At 28.9% G+C, this 20879-nt stretch overlaps 1 non-coding gene across 1 annotated transcript; it reads right to left on the bottom strand.

Annotated features, from left to right (window-relative positions):
* Nucleotides 1-1711: 1711 nt before the first annotated feature.
* LOC142521312 (small nucleolar RNA R71) lies at nucleotides 1712-1822 on the bottom strand. The gene has a single exon (XR_012814126.1). It is a non-coding gene; the product is annotated as a small nucleolar RNA R71 (small nucleolar RNA).
* Nucleotides 1823-20879: the final 19057 nt, after the last annotated feature.

Raw genomic sequence — 20879 nt, 5'->3', positions numbered from 1 at the left:
TTGGAGGAGACAAAGAATACTATTGCAACTATATGACATTAATAAAAATTTTGACCATTTCTCTCATTTGGCTTATAAATAGAGGTCTTGTGCTAGCTTGAGAATCATTCTATCTCATTGTAAAATATAGTGTGAGTGTGTATCAAAGTTCTAAGTTCCAATATATTTTCTTTCATGTTCTCAACTATGAGTGATATTTTAGTATTGATCAAAAGTAAGCTTATGGCAATCTAAATCTATTATGTCAAGGTGAAGAGGATGCATTCTTGGTAAAGTAAGATTGTTTATATTTTGTAAATTCTTTCTTTATTTCTTTTCATTTAGCTAACTTATTTTTATTGTAGGTATAAAAATGAATTATTTGTTGTTATCAATTTTCATCAAATGCTTGATACCATTAAAGTGGTTATCTTGATTTTTTGTTTAATTTTGATACAATAAATATTTCATCACTTATTATTATATATATATATATATATATTTATATAATAATATCATAATATTTCATTTAGACGATAGCGTGGCTCTGCCGGTTGTTCTAAATGAAATATTATGATTTAATACTAACATCTAACAATCTAACATTTACTTTATCGCAACTAACTTTTATTTTTCGCATCTAACTTTTACTTTCTCGCAACTAACTTTTACTTTTCCGCAACTAACTTATTAAATCAATATATTTCATTTAGGCAATAGCGTGGCTCTGCCGATTGTTCTAAATGAAATATAATGATTTAATTTAACATTTACTTTATGCAATTATTTATTTATATAGTTATAATTATAATCATAGGTACCATATATAAAATATCGGTTAATTCGGTATTTTATATAGTGGAAACTATATTATATTATGTGTGTGTTTAATTTTCTTGGAACCATTATTTATGGTGGTTTCTTTTGTTTTACTTTTAGTTAAACAATATTACATAAACCAAGAATAAATCCTCAAGCCTTAACAAAATTTATAATTTGTAAACTTCATTCTTGCATTTGGTAATCTATAAATTAAAAAAATTTAAACTCAAAATAACCTCTCTGAGGATCGATCTCGTACTTACGAAATATATTACTTGCAGACAACCTACACTTGGGTGAATTATTATTTAAGTAGTAGCAAGTTTTTGGCACCGTTGCTGGGGAGGTATAAATTAAATTTATATTTGTTAATTATATTTTATTTATAAGTATTGTGTTGGTTTTTTTTTTTTTTTTGTATGAGTATTTGGAGTCGAAAAAAAAGTGGTAGACTTATTCGAGTATCTGAAAATAATTTAAACATGGATGATAATTCAAATAATCAAGATAATGATAATAATAATAATAATAATAATAATAATCAAGAACATGATCAATTAAGAACACTTAGGCATCATATGAACCCTATTAGAATTAGTGCCTCATCTTGTTTAGCTTTTCCTCCTGATGCATCTAATTTCAACTTCAAACCTCAAATTATTCAACTTTTACCAAATTTTCATGGCTTAGATTCTGAAAATCCATATTTGCATCTAAGAGAATTTGAGGAAGTTTGTAACACTTATAATGATCAAAATTGTAGCATGGATATAGTTCGATTAAAGCTTTTCCCTTTTTCTTTAAAAGATAAAGCTAAAATATGGCTACAAAATTTAAGATCAAGTTCAATAAGATCATGGGAAGAAATGCAACAACAATTTCTCAAAAAGTTTTTCCCTTCTCATAGAACAAACTCTTTTAAAAGACAAATTACAACTTTTTCTCAAAAACAAGGAGAAACGTTTTATCAATGTTGGGATAGATATAAAGAATTACTTAATACATGCCCACATCATGGTTTTGAAACATGGAGAATAGTTTCTCACTTTTATGAAGGTCTAATACCTAAAGATAGGCAAATGATAGAATTCATGTGTAATGGAACTTTTGAAGATAAAAACCCAAATGAAGCTATGGAATATTTGGATTCATTAGCAGAAAATGCTCAAAATTGGGATAATATAGGCACAATAGAACCACCAACAACTAAAAACAATAATTCAACAAATGGGGGTGGTATCTATAATCTTGAAGATGATATAGATATTCAAGCTAAACTTGCATCTTTAGCAAGAAAAATTGAGTCATTAGAAATGAAAAAGAGTGGTCAATTAAAAAGTATTCAAGAAATTGTTTGTCATATATGTGATACACATGATCATGCTACAAAAGATTGTCCAACATTACCTTCATTTAAAGAATGTCTCCATGAACAAGCAAATTATGTTAACAATTATAAAAAACCAATACTAGATCCTTTTTCACCATCATATAATCCTGGATGGAAAAATCATCCTAATTTTAGTTGGAGGAATGATAATAATGCACAAACGTCACAACAATATTTTCAAAATAACCAAAATCATCAAGGTTATATTCCTTATGTTACACCTCCAAGAAAAAACTTTGAAGATGTAATTCATGCATTTATCCAAAATCAAGAGTCTATCAATATTCAAAACAGTCAATCTATGAGTGATTTGAAAGAAACTCTTGCAAAATTTGCATCTGCACTTAATATTCATGAAAAAAGGAAAATTTCCATCTCAACCTCAACCTAATTCTAAAAATCAAAATCAAGAATTAAAAAATGAAAAAATTAATCAAATAAAATCTGTTATTACCCTTAGAAGTGGTAAAATAGTTAATGATCCATATAGTAATGAAAACAAGGATCATTTAAAATCAAAGAGTAAGGATGATAATTCTGATACTTTTGAGAATGATGATACCTTAAATTTTAAGAATAATATGGTGAATGATAAATCATCTGAAATAGTAAATAAGTCAAATAAACCTCCACCATTTCCTTATGCATTAACAAATCATAAAAAACAAAAAAGTGATTCTGATATCTATGAAGTTTTTAAGCAAGTGAAGATAAATATTCCATTATTAGATGCTATTAAACAAGTACCTTCTTATGCAAAAATTTTAAAAGACTTATGTACTGTAAAGACAAAATTGCATGTGAAGAAAAAAACATTCTTGGTTGAACAAATAAGTTTTATTCTTCAAAATAATTCTAGTTTAAAATATAAAGATCCTGGTTGTCCAACAATTTCATGTATTATTGGAGAAAATAAAATTAAAAAAGCTTTGTTGGATTTGGGAGCAAGTGTGAATTTACTTCCTTATTCAGTTTATGAAAAACTTAATTTAGGAGAATTAAAACCCACTTCTGTTACTCTCTTACTGGCGGATAGGTCAATCAAAATACCTAGAGGTATTGTAGAAGATGTGTTGGTTCAAGTTGATAAATTCATATATCCTGTAGATTTTATTGTTTTGGATACATAACCAATAGAAGTACATAATGAAATTCCAGTAATATTGGGACGACCATTTCTAGCAACTTCAAATGCTTTAATTAATTGTCGAAATGAAATAATGAAATTGTCTTTTGGAAATATGACTCTAGAACTTAATGTGTTCAATTTATGTAAACAACCAAGTATTAATGAAAATGAATATGATAATGAATTTGAAACAATTGTGGAAGAAAATATACAAGAAGAAAACTTAAATCAACAATCTGAAGTTTTTTCAATAGAATGTTTTGAGTCTAAAAATAATTTTAAAAAAGATGATAATACAAAACTTGAATTAAAACTTTTACCATTACAATTGAAATATGTATTTCTTGGTGAAAATAAAACATTTCATGTTGTAATTTCTTCCACTCTTTTGCCAAATCAAGAAGAAGATTTGATTAAATTACTTAAAAAATATAAAAATGCAATTGGATGGACTTTGAAAGATATAAAAGGTATGAATCCTTTAATCTGTACACATAAAATTCACTTGGAAGAAAATGCTAAAACATATCAACAACCACAAAGAAGGTTAAATCCACATATGAAGGAAGTTGTTAAGAATGAAGTATTAAAACTATTAGACGCTGGAATTATCTATCCAATTTCAGATAGTAAATGGGTAAGTCCAACACAAGTAGTACCTAAAAAGTCCGGCATCACTGTTACAAAAAATGAAAAGGGAGAATTATTACAAGCTAGGATTCCATCTAGTTGGCGTATGTGTATTAATTATAGAAAATTAAATGATATAACTAGAAAAGATCATTTCCCACCACCATTTTTAGATCAAATTCTAGAAAAAGTAGCAGGAAATTCTTATTACTGTTTTCTTGATGGGTATTCGGGGTATTATCAAATGCCTATATCATTAGAAGATCAAGAAAAAACTACTTTTACTTGTCCTTTCGGAACTTTTGCATTTAAAAGAATGCCATTTGGTTTATGTAATGCTCCGGCTACTTTTCAAAGATGCATGTTAAGTATTTTCAGTGATATGATTGAAGAATATGTAGAAGTTTTTATGGATGATATAACTGTTTTTGGAAACTCATTTGAAAATTGTCTTAAAAATCTAGAAGAAGTATTAAAAAGATGTGAAGAAAAAAATCTTGTTTTAAATTGGGAAAAATGTCATTATATGGTTAAATCTGGGATTGTTTTAGGACATGTGATATCTGAAAAAGGAATTGAAGTTGATAAAGCCAAAGTTGATGTTATTGCTAATTTAACATCACAAAAAACGGTCAAAGAAGTTCGATCATTCTTGGGTCATGCAAGATTTTATAGAAGGTTTATAAAAAATTTCAGCATAATATCTAAACCAATTTCAAATCTTTTAACAAAAGATACACAATTTGAATGGACTCAGAAATGTGAAAATGCTTTTAAAAAAATTATTAATCTTTTAGTTACATCACCTATTTTACAACCTCCAGATTGGTCTTTACCATTTGAATTAATGTGTGATGCAAGTGATTATGCTATAGGAGCTGTGTTAGGACAAAGAAAAGAAGGAAAACCTTATGCAATCTATTATGCTAGTAGAACCTTAAATAGTGCCCAAATAAATTATTCAACTACTGAAAAAGAATTACTTTCAGTAGTATTTGCATTATATAAGTTTCGATCTTATTTAATTGGTTCTACTACTATTGTTTACACCGATCATTCTGCCATAAAATATTTATCAAATAAACAAGATGCTAAACCAAGATTAATACGGTGGATTTTATTGTTACAAGAATTTGATATTATAATTAAAGATAAAAAAAAAAGAAAATGTTGTAGCCGATCATTTATCTAGAATAATGACTGAATCATCTCATAATGAAATACCAATAAATGAAAATTTTCCAGATGATCAGTTGTTTTATGCTACTATTATGCCCTGGTTTGCTAACATTGTAAATTTTCTTGTGACAAATAAAATGCCTTCTCATTGGAATTCACAGGATAAGAATAAATTCTTGATAGAAGTTAAAAAATTTTATTGGGATGATCCTCACTTATTTAAGTATTGTCCTGACCAAATTTTTCGACGATTCATACCCGACAATGAAGTAAGTAATGTTATTAAATTTTGTCATTCTGAAGCATGTGGAGGTCATTTTTCATCCAATAAAACAGGTACAAAAATCTTACAATGTGGATTTTATTGGCCGTCTTTATTCAAAGATACGCATTTATTTTGCAAATCTTGTGAAAACTGTCAGAAGATGGGATCAATTTCAAAACGAAACATGATGCCTTTAAATCCAATCATAATTATTGAAATATTTGATAGTTGAGGGATAGATTTTATGGGTCCATTTCCATTATCTTTTGGATATACGTACATTTTAGTCGCTGTTGATTATGTTTCAAAATGGATTGAAGCAATTGCATGTAGAACTAATGATCATAAAGTTGTTGTAAAATTTTTAAAAGAAAATATTTTTAGCCGATTTGGAATACCTAGAGCAATAATTAGTGATGGGGGAAGTCATTTTATAAATAAATTATTTTCTTGTTTGTTAAAAAAATATGGCATTACACATAAAGTTTCTACCCCATATCATCCTCAAATTAATGGTCAAGTGTTGAACTTGCAAATAGAGAAATAAAACAAATTTTAGAAAAAAAACAGTTAATCCAAATCGAAAAGATTGGTCTTTAAGATTAACTGATGCATTATGGGCATATAGAATTGCATTTAAAACATCATTAGGGATGTCACCATATAGGTTAGTTTTTGGTAAGCATTGTCATTTACCGGTTGAACTTGAACATAAAGCTTATTGGGCAATTAAAGCATTTAATATTAATTTAGATGATGCATCTAAATTAAGAAAATTGCAAATAAATGAACTTGAAGAATTAAGAAATGATGCATATGAAAATTCAAAGATTTATAAAGATAAAACTAAAGCCTTTCATGATAAAAATATTATGAGAAAGTCATTTGAAATTGGACAAAAAGTTTTGCGTTATAATTCTCGTTTGCATTTATTTTCAGGTAAACTAAGATCGAGGTGGTCAGGACCATTTATAGTCAAATTTGTTTATCCTCATGGTGCTGTTGATATTGACAATCCTAAAAATAATGACGTGTTTAAAGTTAATGGGCAAGGACTTAAGCCTTTTATAGAAAATGAAATTCTTAATAATGAGTTTATGCCTTTATATGATCCACAATAGTTGTTTGATATTTTCATTTTGTTTTGCAGATTCTAGTTCATTTCCCGGTTAAGTGGCGGATAACGGTACTCCGTGACTGTTTAAGTCGGTTTCTTCAGTTTTTCCAAAATAATTGAAATATATATAATAATAATAATATGGATGTGTGTATTATGAATCTTCGTAAATATTTTGCTTGTTTACCTGATAATGCGTTGAAAAAAATTTATAAAGCTAGATGTGAGCGGCTAAGGTTGATGATATCATATGGCATACCGAATGATGTCCGTTTGATAATTGAAGCAAAAGTCCGATTGGTTGGGGAAGCAAGTGAATTAATAATAAGACATATGCCAGGATTTGGTAAAAGCACATATGCCAAAAAGCGAAGAGCTAAACGTATAGGTGGATGTCATAAATGTGCAAGGTGGACTTGTAAGGGAAAATGCAAAAATGTTGGAATGACATCAATGAATAGAGAAGATAAAATTTTATTCATTAAGAATTGTCTGAGTAAAGAGCCTTTGGATAATTTTCTAGAGGTTCTTGATACGCATTCTAGTGGGTACTTGCAAAATGAACTTCTTAAACTATGGTGACAATTTCAACATGAAGAATATCAATATGGACGGTGGAATCAGCCTTACAAAGATCCTACTGTAGTAACGCATATCTATTTAGATAAGTAAATATATATACACAATTTCGTCTTGGGAATCTGACGTTAAAAGACCATGTTTTCCAATTTATAAGAAAATTGGATGGGAATCATATCCTCGACTCATAGAAGGCGTTGAAACCGTTACTGAACGTAAAATCAGAGGAAGATATGAGCCACAATCACAACTACGCTGTATATATTTGTTTTAATTTTGTCGTTTTTATTTTCTTTTAATAATAATAATTTCCTGTTCAAATATTGACTTTTGGCATGTTACGCTTATAAATTCATATGCTGTGATCTAACAATTACAAAAAACATATTTCTCAACATGTCAACGTCCACGGTAAGTAAAATAAAAAATATTTGTGTATTTTGTGGATCTAGTGCAGGAAAAGATTCAATTTATGAAGAAGTAGCAGAAAATCTTGGAATAACACTTGCTAAAAAAAAGATTCATTTGGTATATGGTGGTGGTGAAGTTGGCCTCATGGGAAAAGTTGCAAAAGCTGCGCATGCAGGTGGAAGTGAAGTTTTAGGCATTATTCCGATTACCTTAGCCAATCTTACAGGACCAACAATAGGAGAAGAAATGAAAGTGGACAACATGTATGAACGAATTACTCAAATGATTGAACATTCAGATGCTTTCATTGCTTTGCCAGGAGGTTTCGGTACTTTGGAAGAAATATTTCATACTGTTTGTTGGGCACAATTAAATATCCACAATAAGCCAATTGGTTTGTTAAATGTTAACAATTATTATGATAAACTGTTATCGTTTCTTGATGATGTTGTGGAACAGGGATTTATTTCATTAGCTTCGCGAAGGATGTTAGTTTCTGCTACAAGTGAAGGTGAACTTATTGATTTACTGCAAGGATTTAGTCATGAACCAGATCCATCCTTATCTCAACTTAATTGGCCAACATCGAAAAGTAAAAAAAGAAAATTCATGTGATGCTAAACTTGTGATTCAACGGTATGTTTTAATGTTTTTCTTTAAGGTATGAATAATTTCTTCTTCTTTTCCTCTTAGTTTTTTTATATAAAAATTAAAATATATACTTATATATAGTAATAATAATAATAATTTTTAGTTCAATGTCGAGTAAGGTGTCAGTAAAATGCACCTGAGACGCATTAGTTAATAATTATTGGAAAATCACAATACACTAGATTTTAATATTCATTATATTCAAAATACAGACAAAAGAAAAATTAGTTTTTCATATGTACCAATTTACATATATTTTTTGATCAATTAATATAAAATATAAAATAGATGTGTTCATATATATATATATATATATATATATATATAATTGTATGTGTTTTCAAATAAAATAATTTCTAAAATTTTTATGAGAATATAGTTAAAAGATATGGTTTGTATGGTTGTTAACATGTATAATTGAAAGAATTCTTTTGTAAAAGTATAATATATACTCACACATCTTTTGTGAGTGAGTGGTGAGAAATGAGAAAACAATTAATAAACTTTTATTGATTATTAAAAAATGGTTAATTACAAGAATATAACTCCCCTAAAAAAAATATTTATTGAAAAAAGAAAAAAAAAAGAAGTAAATATATAACGAATTGCAAAATACTTTATTCATTGTAATTTTTTTAGATTTGATTGATGTACTATGTGTTCTAAAAACATCAATATTGTGTTCAAAAAAAAAACAAACAAACAAAAAGATTTGTTTGTGCTAGATAAGTTTCAAAGGTAGTCGGATGTATCCGTTATATAAATGTTTATATATATACATATATATATATATATATATATATATATATTTATGTTAGAATGTTTGGATAAATAATTTTATGTTATTGTAAAATTTTGCAGTCACGTTATTTAAAAAAAACAATAAAAAAAAGAAAAAAATGGAGATTTTATTCTTTGTAAATTTTCCTATTTTGTTTTCAATATTAGTTTAATTAATTGTTTGCTTTAATGCTTAGCCTTTTTCAATGAGAGTTAATATGCATTCCAACTCCATGAGTGAAAAACTAGCTATTCCTTAAACATTTTGACCTGAAAGAATATATGAAGTTGAGGCTTTTACAATAATATTCTTGATATTATACATGTTATGGTGGGTGGTGTGAATTATCTTTTTAACTATATTATTATAAAAAATTTAGAAATTTAAAAAAAAAATTATATATAAATATATATATATTGTTACTTTATATATTATGTGAAAATAAGAATAATAATAAAAACACATTTAATTATATATTATTATATTAAACGAAAATATATATATATATATATATATATAAATCGGTATATGATTTTGTTTTTAATAAATATGTTTGTATTTGAATATATAAAAGGAAATAAAGAATCTAGGTTTCTGATTTTCCGATAAAATTTATTACTAAGGGACTAGTAATAAGATAGTGTGGGGGTGTGATGAAACTTAAAATTAATAATTTATTATATGTTAAAACCTGTATTTTAAAATTTAAGTATCATTAAAATTATAAAATTATGTTATTTTAGTATTGTTTGTTTATATTTAATTGTCTTACTAAATATGTTTTATTTTAAGGTTTTCTACGTGTTGGTAAAATAATGATAACTCAAGCTAGAAAATTCAAATGGAGGTGACTCAAACATGTTTGGAATCCTTGAGAAATTATCTACAACTTTGCAGAAGACATGATTGTCTAAAAAGTTTATTAAGATGATCAAATTGTGCAAATATCAAAAGGAGGACAAATTTACTTTTACTATGACCAGCATATAGTAAAAAAATCATAACTATTTCAATATTTAACCAAATGAGGTGAACCAAGTAGCCAAATTCTTCTACAGACAATTCCCCACATGTTTGCCGTTTTGAGCAAAGTCAAATTCGGTGATTAAAGTTGTGGAACAAAGCATTGAAAGAAGGGACATGGAATTGAACTTGGAGGAGACAAAGAATACTATTGCAACTACATGACATTAATAAAAATTTTGACCCTTTCTCTCATGTGGCCTATAAATAGAGGCCTTGTGCTAGCTTGAGAATCATTCTATCTCATTGTAAAATATAGTGTGAGTGTGTATCAAAGTTCTAAGTTCCAATATATTTTCTTTCATGTTCTCAACTATGAGTGATATTTTAGTGTTGATCAAAAGTAAGCTTATGACAATCTAAATCTATTATGTCAAGGTGAAGAGGATGCATTCTTGGTGAAGTAAGATTGTTTATATTTTGTAAATTCTTTCTTTATTTCTTTTTATTTAGCTAACTTATTTTTATTGTAGATATAAAAATGAATTATTTGTTGTTATTAATTTACATCAAATGCTTGATACCATTAAAGCGGTTATCTTGATTTGTTGTTTAATTTTGATACAATAAATATTTCATCACTTATTATATATATATATATATATATATATATATATATTTATATAATAATATCATAATATTTCATTTAGACGATAGCGTGGCTCTGCCGGTTGTTCTAAATGAAATATTATGATTTAATACTAACATCTAACAATCTAACATTTACTTTATCGCAACTAACTTTTATTTTTCGCATCTAACTTTTACTTTCTCGCAACTAACTTTTACTTTTCCGCAACTAACTTATTAAATCAATATATTTCATTTAGGCAATAGCTTGGCTCTGCCGGTTGTTCTAAATAAAATATAATGATTTAATTTAACATTTACTTTATGCAATTATTTATTTATATAGTTATAATTATAATAATAGGTACCATATATAAAATATCGGTTAATTCGGTATTTTCTATAGTGGGAACTATATTATATTATGTGTGTGTTTAATTTTCTTGGAACCATTATTTATGGTGGTTTCTTTTGTTTTACTTTTAGTTAAACAATATTACATAAACCAAGAATAAATCCTCAAGCCTTGACAAAATTTATAATTTGTAAACTTCATTCTTGCATTTGGTAATCTATAAATTAAAAAATTTAAACTCAAAATAACCTCTCTGAGGATCGATCTCGTACTTACGAAATATATTACTTGCAGACAACCTACACTTGGGTGAATTATTATTTAAGTAGTAGCAGCAGCCCACTTAGCCAACCAGATCAAGCGGTGCAACGTCAGCAGCTTGACGCATGAGAACTTCCCAAGAGGTTATCCATCCCAGTACTAGTCTCATTCATGCATGCTTAACCCAATATCCCCTCCCCCGAGAAGTATAGAAATATGCTTCTTGGGAGACTTGAACCCATGACCTCGTTCTTATACCAATTGTTAGGATCAAGCTCTTACCACTAGGCTAAAAGCTATAACTGTTAGCCAAGGCCCGACTTTATTTCCTTATACTTGTGTCAGCGCAGAGTGCACCTACTTGGGTGCTAATGGGTCGTGTTGTTAGACTCATGCGTCCGAGGAGGTGCATGTCTATTTGCTGGTGCTGTCTCATATCCCTTAGAGATCAGTCTTACCCATTTCCTACCATCGGCCCTGTCCGTAGCAGAGATAGTATTACCCGTTAAGATATGATGTCACTCTTTTACGGCCCACTTAGCCAACCAGATGAAGCGACGCAACGTCACCAGCTTGTTGCATGAGAACTTCCCAGGAGGTCACCTATCTCAGTACTACTCTCACTCATTCACGCTTAAACCAACAGTGTGGCGGTCAACCTATGTGACTCATTCAAACATTAGCTTTTGATTATTTTAGTAAATAGTGGTCTCCACTCTCACCAACTTCAATCTTTAGAAGTCGATATTAGTAATTTATAAGTAATAAACATTTATTTAGTTTTTATTTTCTATATTTTTTTAATTATATAATTTTTATGTCCTACTTAATTTATTTTTAAAATTTTTATTGAATTTTTATAATCAGGATCAGAAGTGTTGCACACATACAATATACATATAAAATTAATATATTTTAAAATATGAATATTGAAGTGTCAAATAAATGTATTAAAACATTATATAAGAACTTTTAGGAAAAATATACATCATAATTCAGATTTAAAGATTAAGATACTAATAAATAATTGTGAAAAATATATTATGAAACAATTGTGTTAGCCCAAAAAGATTAAATATGATTATTGTAAATGAATTTTTCTTAAGTAATTAAAAAAATTTCAGCATATGTGCTGAATTAATTAGAATGTTTCAATATATTATGTTGATAATTATTTTTTCATATAAGTTAATTATTGAGTCCTTATGAACATTTTTTAAAAAAAAATTGTGTCTTTAGTTATAGTAACGATGTCTTATGATTTAAAATACTAAATGAAACAAATTATGAAGATAAAAAAACTAATCAGAAAATTTACGAATATGTGATTATCAATTAGTTTTATTGACACACTCTTTAGTTTGCTGATTTAATAAATGTTAAGTCAACAATCACTTAGTTTGACAATAATTCTTGTAGAATAAAACAAAACTACAATAAACGACTTGATTGTATTTATAATGAAATTTTGTATATTTTATATATGTTTGATTTATTTCATTTATAAGTTTGAAATTTTTTATATTATGATATAAGATTTTTTATGCATCTTAACATTAATAAGTTCACTAAAAATTTATTGATTTATATTTTAATTCTCGCTACCACATAATTTTGGTTTCGTCCGAGACATTGTGTATTCGTTTTCTTGAATTTATTGTTCCTTATTTTGCCAAGACCCATAACATGTCAAACATGAAATTGAATATTAATTTAAAGAGATGAAAAAATTTATATATTGCAATAAACATGTTTACCCCCCACGATACTGATAAAAATAACTTAAAAAACAATAAATTGACGAACACATTGTCAAGAATCCAAAAATTCAAATGTTAAATTTGACACTCGATTTTCAGTGACTACCAAAATATCTCAACAACCCGTAATCTGTGGAACAAGATAGAAACATCACAATTTTAAAATCAAGATGATAATCTCTCCTTTATATGAGGAAAACATGATTGAAAATCGATAATATAGATATATAGATATTTAATATAAACTCGTGCAGGCTCATTTAGGCTCATCTTTAAATTGAATGACATAATTTCAACACAATCCAATTAAATTATTTGGCGGAGTGGGTCAAGCTGATAGACCCAATCCAAATTGACGGCTCTAATCACAACAATATTTTACCATGTTTTATTCAAATAATTTATAAATATAAATCACAAAAAATGTTGGTTACAAAAAACTTTTATTAAACAAATTAATTCTAGCCAACAGTCACAAGTAAAGATATTTAAAAATTATATATTTTTAATAAAAATGTATATTACAATAAATGTTTTGACCATATTTTATTAAAGTAATTTTTAAATATAAAACCTTTAAAAAAAATATTTTTTTTAAACGCATAAGTTATAACCACCACAAAAAAAATTAACGGGGATATGAATGGAAAAAAAATTCATAAGACACCAAAGAAATTCATAATTCAACAATGAACTATTTCTAAATCATAATTAATTTAATCTACATAATGAAAAGATAAAGAAAAAAATCTAAATCATTAAATTGAAAAAAACACGTGGGTAGGCATTAAAAAAGATCAACACTAGTTTACATAATAAAAGATAAATAAAAAATATGAATAATTAGATAAAAAATAAAATATTATAATGTTGATAGACATAAAAAAACACTAAATATTGATGAGGAAAGCATGATCGAAAATCGATAATATATATATTTAATATAAAACCGTGCAGACTCAACTTTAATTAAATAGGTTGACAAATTTCAACTTGACCTAATTAAATTGTTTGGCGGTATGAGCAAAATCGACAGACCTAATCCAAATTGACTTCTCTAATTATAACGATATTTTATCGTGTTTTATTCAAATAATTTATAAATATAAACTGCAAAAAATGTTGGTTGCAAAAAATATTTATATAAACAAAAAAATTCTAACCAACTGTCACAAGTAAATATATTTAAAAATTATAAAAATGTATATTACAAAAAAAAAATTAATCATATTTTATTAAATTATTTTTTAAACATAAACCTTTGCATTAATTATTTTTTAAACGTATAAGTTAAAACCAATACTAAAAAAAAGTTAACAAGGACATGAAAAAAACAATTAATAAGATAACAATAAAAATTCACAATTTAATAATGAGTTATTTCTAAAATTTAATTTACTTAATTTACAGATAAAGAAAAAAATCTAATTAATTAAATTAAAATAAACATGTGGGTAGGCATAAAAAAGATCAGATACTAATTTACGTAATGAAAAGATAAATAAAATCATACATAAATAGATAAAAAAATAAAATATTATAATGTTGGTAGACATAAAAAAAATAAATACTAATAAGAAAAGCATGATTGAAAATCGATAATATAGATATATAAATATTTAATATAAACTCATGCAGTCTCATTTAAGCCCACCTTTAAATGGGTTGACAAAATTTCAATTCGACCCAATTAAATTATTTGGTGGAGTGGGTCAAATCGATAGACTCAACCCAAATTGACGGCTCTAATCACAACGATATTTTACCTTGTTTTATTCAAATAATTTATAAATATAAATCTCAAAAAAATGTTGGTTGCAAAAAATTTTTATTTAAACAAATAAATTCTAGCCAACAGTCACAAGTAAAGATATTTGAAAATTATAAACTCTTTTTTCTATTAAAAAAATGTATATTACAATAAATTTTTTGACTATATTTTATTAAAATAATTTTTAAATATAAATATTTACAAAAAATATTTTTTTTAAACACATAAGTTATAGCCAACACCACAAAAAAAAAATTAACGAGGATATCAAAAAAAAAAACAATTAATAAGATACCAAAGAAAATTCATAATTCAATAATTGACTATTTTTAAAATTTAATTAATTTAATTTACATAATGAAAAGATAAATAAATAAATCTAAATTTTTAAATTAAAAATAACATGTGGATATGTATAAAAAGATCAAATACTAATTTATGTAATGAAAAAATAAATAAAAAATTTATTAAATTGCATATTTATTTATATAATAGATATATAATTTTGACTACGCTGCTTTTCTATTGGACATCTAATGAACATTGCAAATTGACACCACATAGAAGAATAGGGCAGCTGTCCCCCTTTGATGTGAAATTTTTTTTCGATGCTTTTAAAATTGTACACATAATTATTATCAATAAAATAATAAAATATCTTCCATATCTCTCCACGATGGAACCAACAACACACATTTAAAGAATGAAAAGAAATTGTCTTTCTTCCTTATAATAATTCATTTATGTTGCTATTTTTCGATACTCCAACCAAAGTCTTTATCAATTAATCGAATGTAAGATTATTATAAAATGATAGTTTAATTACTTATATAAAAATTGATATATTTTTAGTTTGTCGAATGTAATTATTATTAATTAATTTCAAATGATAGGGGACATTATAAGTTAAATATAAATTTTAAAATATTTTAATTATATATATATATATAAATTTGTGATCTATAGCTATCTGTCCTCCGAAAAAAATCTTGGGTCTGCCTCTCGTGCTCATGAAGGGGGTTATTTTTGTCTCATATTAGTTGAAAATGAAGGTTTAAAATGTTTTATAAGAACTTACAATAGACTCATGTAGCAACTTGGGTTAACAATTCTCATAAACCAATTATGGATATGAAGTAGTTTATATAGATGTCTATTTTTCAAACGCACGGGCCTTGTTCTGCAGCTTGAAAAAATGGTATCAGAGACCATCGTCAGCAAGAACATCGATAAATAAATGTTATGCGGGGCAAAGTTCTTTGTGGGTGAGAGTCACCTCTTCAATCTATGGGGCAAAGTGTTACATCACGAGATCCGTCTCTTGAACATGTAGGAGTCAAGAATTCACGGCGCTTGTGAGGGCAGGCCGCGACAAGGACGTCACATTCTTAAGGAATAGTGATTGTGATAGTCTTGTGGAAATATTTGTGATCTATAGCTGTGAAGACCCAAAATTTTGTATTACAAAGAGACAAAGTACCAAGTTGATTTCAGTTTTTACATTGAAGATGAATTTTGTCATGGAGGAGAATAAAATTACATGCAATCTTTGGCACTGGAGGGGGAAGGCCTAAAGTCATATTGGTGACATTTAAGTCCATAAACCATTCAACTTTTTGTATGGAAGAGGAATGTCAAGAGTCACATTGGTGACATTTAAGTCCATAAACCATGCAACCTTTGGTATAGAAGGGGAATGCCAAGAATCACATTGGTGATTAATGACATACATCATGCAACCTTTGGTATGGAGGAGGAAATCATAAAGTCACATTGGTGCCTATAAATAATGACAAAGGAATGAATGAAATCACACCAAAACAACATCAAAAGTTCTCTCCAAAAGTTGTAATTTTCGAGTACAAAAATTCTGCTCAATTTCAGAAAGTTTTGCTCATTGTTTTACACGTCCAAATCCGATCTCCACCGTTTAGAATATACCTACAAGTGTTTGGAGCAATCTTTCAAGTAAGTGAGTTTTTGCTATGTATTTCTTTGTAACTTAAAATTTGTATAAGTATGACATGCTTGTATGTGTGTCAAATCATTTTCGAAAAATGCTATATTATGTATGATAAAAATCTCGATCGATGTATGATATGTTCTTCTCGTCTCGACGTTCTTTGAATCTGCTGAGTCCTCTCATAATTCTGATAAGTACTGTTTGATTAATCTGATTTTATAATACACTGTTATGATTCGAGTTGGATATGGAACAACGATTGTAAATTCTGTTATGGCCACCTTCAGTAGGTATAAAACTGTGTTACGGCCCCCATCAGTGGGTATAAAACTGTGTTTTGACCTCACCCCTTAGAGGACTAACATATGGGGGGAAAATTTGACCATGGAGGACAAGATGAATAACAGTGTTCCGTTTGTTTCGATCTGTTCTGTTCTGATAAGTTTTGTTTCACATTTTGAGTCTGATTCGGTTAATGTTTGATATGATAAGTTTTGAAAGTCTGTTAAAAGATGTTTTAAAATTATCTTTATATGTATTTGTGGTAATCGATCGGCCCCCACTTGCTGAGTGTTTCCCAAAGCACTCACCCTTTACATCTCTCCATAGATAAGAATGAAGAACAATTGAACGAGGAGGAACATGAGATGTTCTGGGGCTGGTGATCGCACCAAAAGATCTAGACTCAAGACTTTGTATTTATTTCGCTTCCGCAATTCTGATGTAATTTTCATTTTGTTGTAATTGTAAAGACAATATTTATTTATGAAAAGACTGGTGTTTGGCTATTTGCTACGAAGCTTAATTGTTTTCATGTAAATTGATAAACAATGTCGGATGTCACCGACGCCTCGGTCTCGGGGCGTGACAATAGCTATCTGTCCTCCGAAAAAAATCTTGGGTCCGCCTCTCGTGCTCATGAAGGGGGTTATTCTTGTCTTATATTGGTTGAAAATGAAGGTTTAAAATGCATTATAAGAACTTACAATAGACTCATGTAGCAACTTGAGTTAACCATTTTCGTAAACCAAAGATGGATATGAAGTAGTTTCTATAGGTGTCTATGTTGTGCGGGCCTTGTTCCGGAGCTTGACAAAATGGTATCAGAGACCATCATCAGCAAAAACATCGAGAAATAAGATGCGGGGCAAAGTTCTCTGTGAGTGAGAGCCACCTCTTCTTGAATCTGCGGGGCAAAGTGTTACATCACGATATCATTCTCTTAAATATGTAAGAGTCATCTCTAGATTCACAGCGCTTGTGAGGGCAGGCCGCGATGAGGATGTCACATTCTTAAGGAATGGTGATTGTGATACTCTCGTCCCACATTAGTTGAAAATAAAATTTTAAAATATTACAATAGACTCGTATAGTAACTTGAGTTAGTCATTTTCGTAAAACGAGAATGTGTACGATGTATTTTCTTTAGGGGTCGGGGCATGATACGAAGTGTTCATCAAAAGGGCAGAGCCGTATCTCTGTTCAATGGGGCCTGTAGCGAAAATTTAAAGATAAACCATCTTGTTGTGATAAATAGGGGTACAATTCAACTAACAAAGAATAAATATAATGAACAATACATAAATACACCAAAAATAATATATACATAAAAAAATAAGTCAATAAATATTTGAAATAATTACATAAATACTACTCAACTAGCTGTTTTAGACGCAAAAATATTTATTAAATCTATATAATCTAGTTGTCAGACAATTTCTTTTCAATAAACATCATAGTTAGTTCATTTAGTCTATTTTGTGACATTCCTGTTCGAATATAAGTTTTTATAAACTTCCATTTCGATAAGCTTCTTTCTGGTGATGCAACTGTTAATATATGATTAACTAAACATTATAGGCAATACAATATTTGAAAACACCATAACATATTCAAAAATTATTGAAACTCCATACAATACTTCATCAAACTAATTAAAAACTCACATTTTTTAACTTCCTCAAAACTCTTTTAATATATATATTTATATATATCCTACCATAACAAAATCATGCATGTGACGTTTAATTACTGATCTTGATGTATGGAGCATTTATATATTTATATATATCCTACCATAACAAAATCATGCATGTGACGTTTAATTACTGATCTTGATGTATGGAGCATTTATCAATAATCCTTGTGCATGTGGACCACCTATATGTACATCAAATTTTGTAGTCGACACATGAGCCAAAATTTACCCACCACACATATCCATGTCTGTATGTGTATATTCTCCATACATGTTCCATGTTACTTATCTGTGAGGCCCGGGGCCGAAGAGGGCGGGGGGTGATCGCCGGTGCCATCAGTTGCACGGACAATGAGCGGCTCCTGGCAGGCTTCTAGGTGGAGGGAACATGAATGAACCGACCCACACGGGAATGAGAGGGATTCGAAGACTGTTCAATGTAATGGGCTGTACAGTTGAAGAGGGTTTAAAAGATTTGATTTGTACTACTCATATCACGAAGGTGCATCTTCTTTTCGGTAGCTCTTCACATAAGAACTCCAAAGTTAAGCGTGCTTGACTTGGGGAAATTTTGGGATGGGTGACCTCCTGGGAAGTTTCCCAGGGTGCGTGTGAGTGAGGACTACATAAGCACGCTGGAAAGACTCGTCTTGGTACAGTGAGGACAGTCGTCGAATCTGGGGCGTTACAGTTGGTATCAGAGCCAACCTCTCTTAGTACGGTGTGGTTCGGGGACGAACCAAGCGGAAGCTAGTGGGCATGTGAGGCCCGGGGCCGAAGAGGGCGGGGGGTGATCGTCGGTGCCATCAGTTGCACGGGCAATGAGCGGCTCCTGGCAGGCTTCTAGGTGGAGGGAACATGAATGAACCGACCCACACGGGAATGAGAGGGATTCGAAGACTGTTCAATGTAATGGGCTGTACAGTTGAAGAGGGCTTAAAAGATTTGATTTGTACTACTCATATCACGAAGGTGTATCTTTTTTTCGGTAGCTCTTCACATAAGAACTCCAAAGTTAATCGTGCTTGACTTGGGGAAATTTTGGGATGGGTGACCTCTGGGAAGTTTCCCAGGGTGCGTGTGAGTGAGGACATAAGTACGTTGAAAAGACTCGTCTTGGTACAGTGAGGACAGTCGTCGAATCTGAGGCGTTACATTATCACTTAGTTTCCACCACTCTTCGATGAAATTAAAACTACCTTGTATTCAATTTGAAAGGAAAATTCATTTTGATTTTCAAAATATAATTTATTCCTTAAAATAATATATTTTTTAAATATAATTTCTTATTAATAAGATTGTGTAAAATATTAATTAACAGTTTTGTTTTTCTAGATATGATATTTGTAGGATTTTATGATATGATATTATAGTTTAAAAAGAGTTTATTTTTAATAAAATTCTTGGTTTTCATATCTTGTAGGATTCTTTCTTGAGATAAATCATATGGCACAAGAAAACTACAAATAAAGGAAGCAAGCAAAGGAAAAAGACTTTTGGTGTTGGATAAGCTTGGACGCTCGGTGGCGGCTTAGTTTTTCACTACTACACACATGGTTTTCAGATAAAAACAATCAACATGGGAAGCATTGTTTTGAAGAGTATTGTGTTACATGTTGTCGTGATTGTTAAAGGCATCTATAGACAACACGCGTTGAAATTTTGGCTGAAAATCGTGTTTTTATTAATCTCGTTTTCGGCATAATGTTTTTACTTTCTTGAATACGTTTTAATGTGATTATTTAGTTTAGAAAGTAATTTGTTTTCTCAGTAATTGATTTCGTTAAAATCACTAGTGTTGGTTTTTGTAAACTGAAATTGATTTTCTAATGATTATTTTGCCCTGAGGCATCACACAAATATTTAAACTTGGAGTAGGTCTCTTGTGAGACGGTCTCACGAATCTTTATTTGTGAGATGGGTCAACCCTACCGATATTCACAATAAAAAGTAATACTCTTAGCATAAAAAATAATAATTTTTCATGGATGACCCAAATAAGATATTCGTCTCATAAAATACGACCTGTAAGAACGTCTCACACAAGTTTTTGCCTTAAATTTGGACATAATTAATCCTGAGTTATTTTGATTTAAGTTATTTATTTGGCTGTTATTTTATTCATCTGCGTGTTGTAACTAGGTATTACAACATTTGAGAAAATATTTAAATTTGATACACACAATTATTTTAAACCTATCCATTTTATGTTAAACAAAATATACTCGTGACGACACAATTATTAGAATCGAGTTGTGCGTTTGG

Source organism: Primulina tabacum, chromosome 1 (genome assembly GCF_025594145.1).
Source record: "Primulina tabacum isolate GXHZ01 chromosome 1, ASM2559414v2, whole genome shotgun sequence".
Lineage (NCBI taxonomy): Eukaryota > Viridiplantae > Streptophyta > Magnoliopsida > Lamiales > Gesneriaceae > Primulina > Primulina tabacum.
This window is presented reverse-complemented; position numbering and strand designations above follow the sequence as displayed.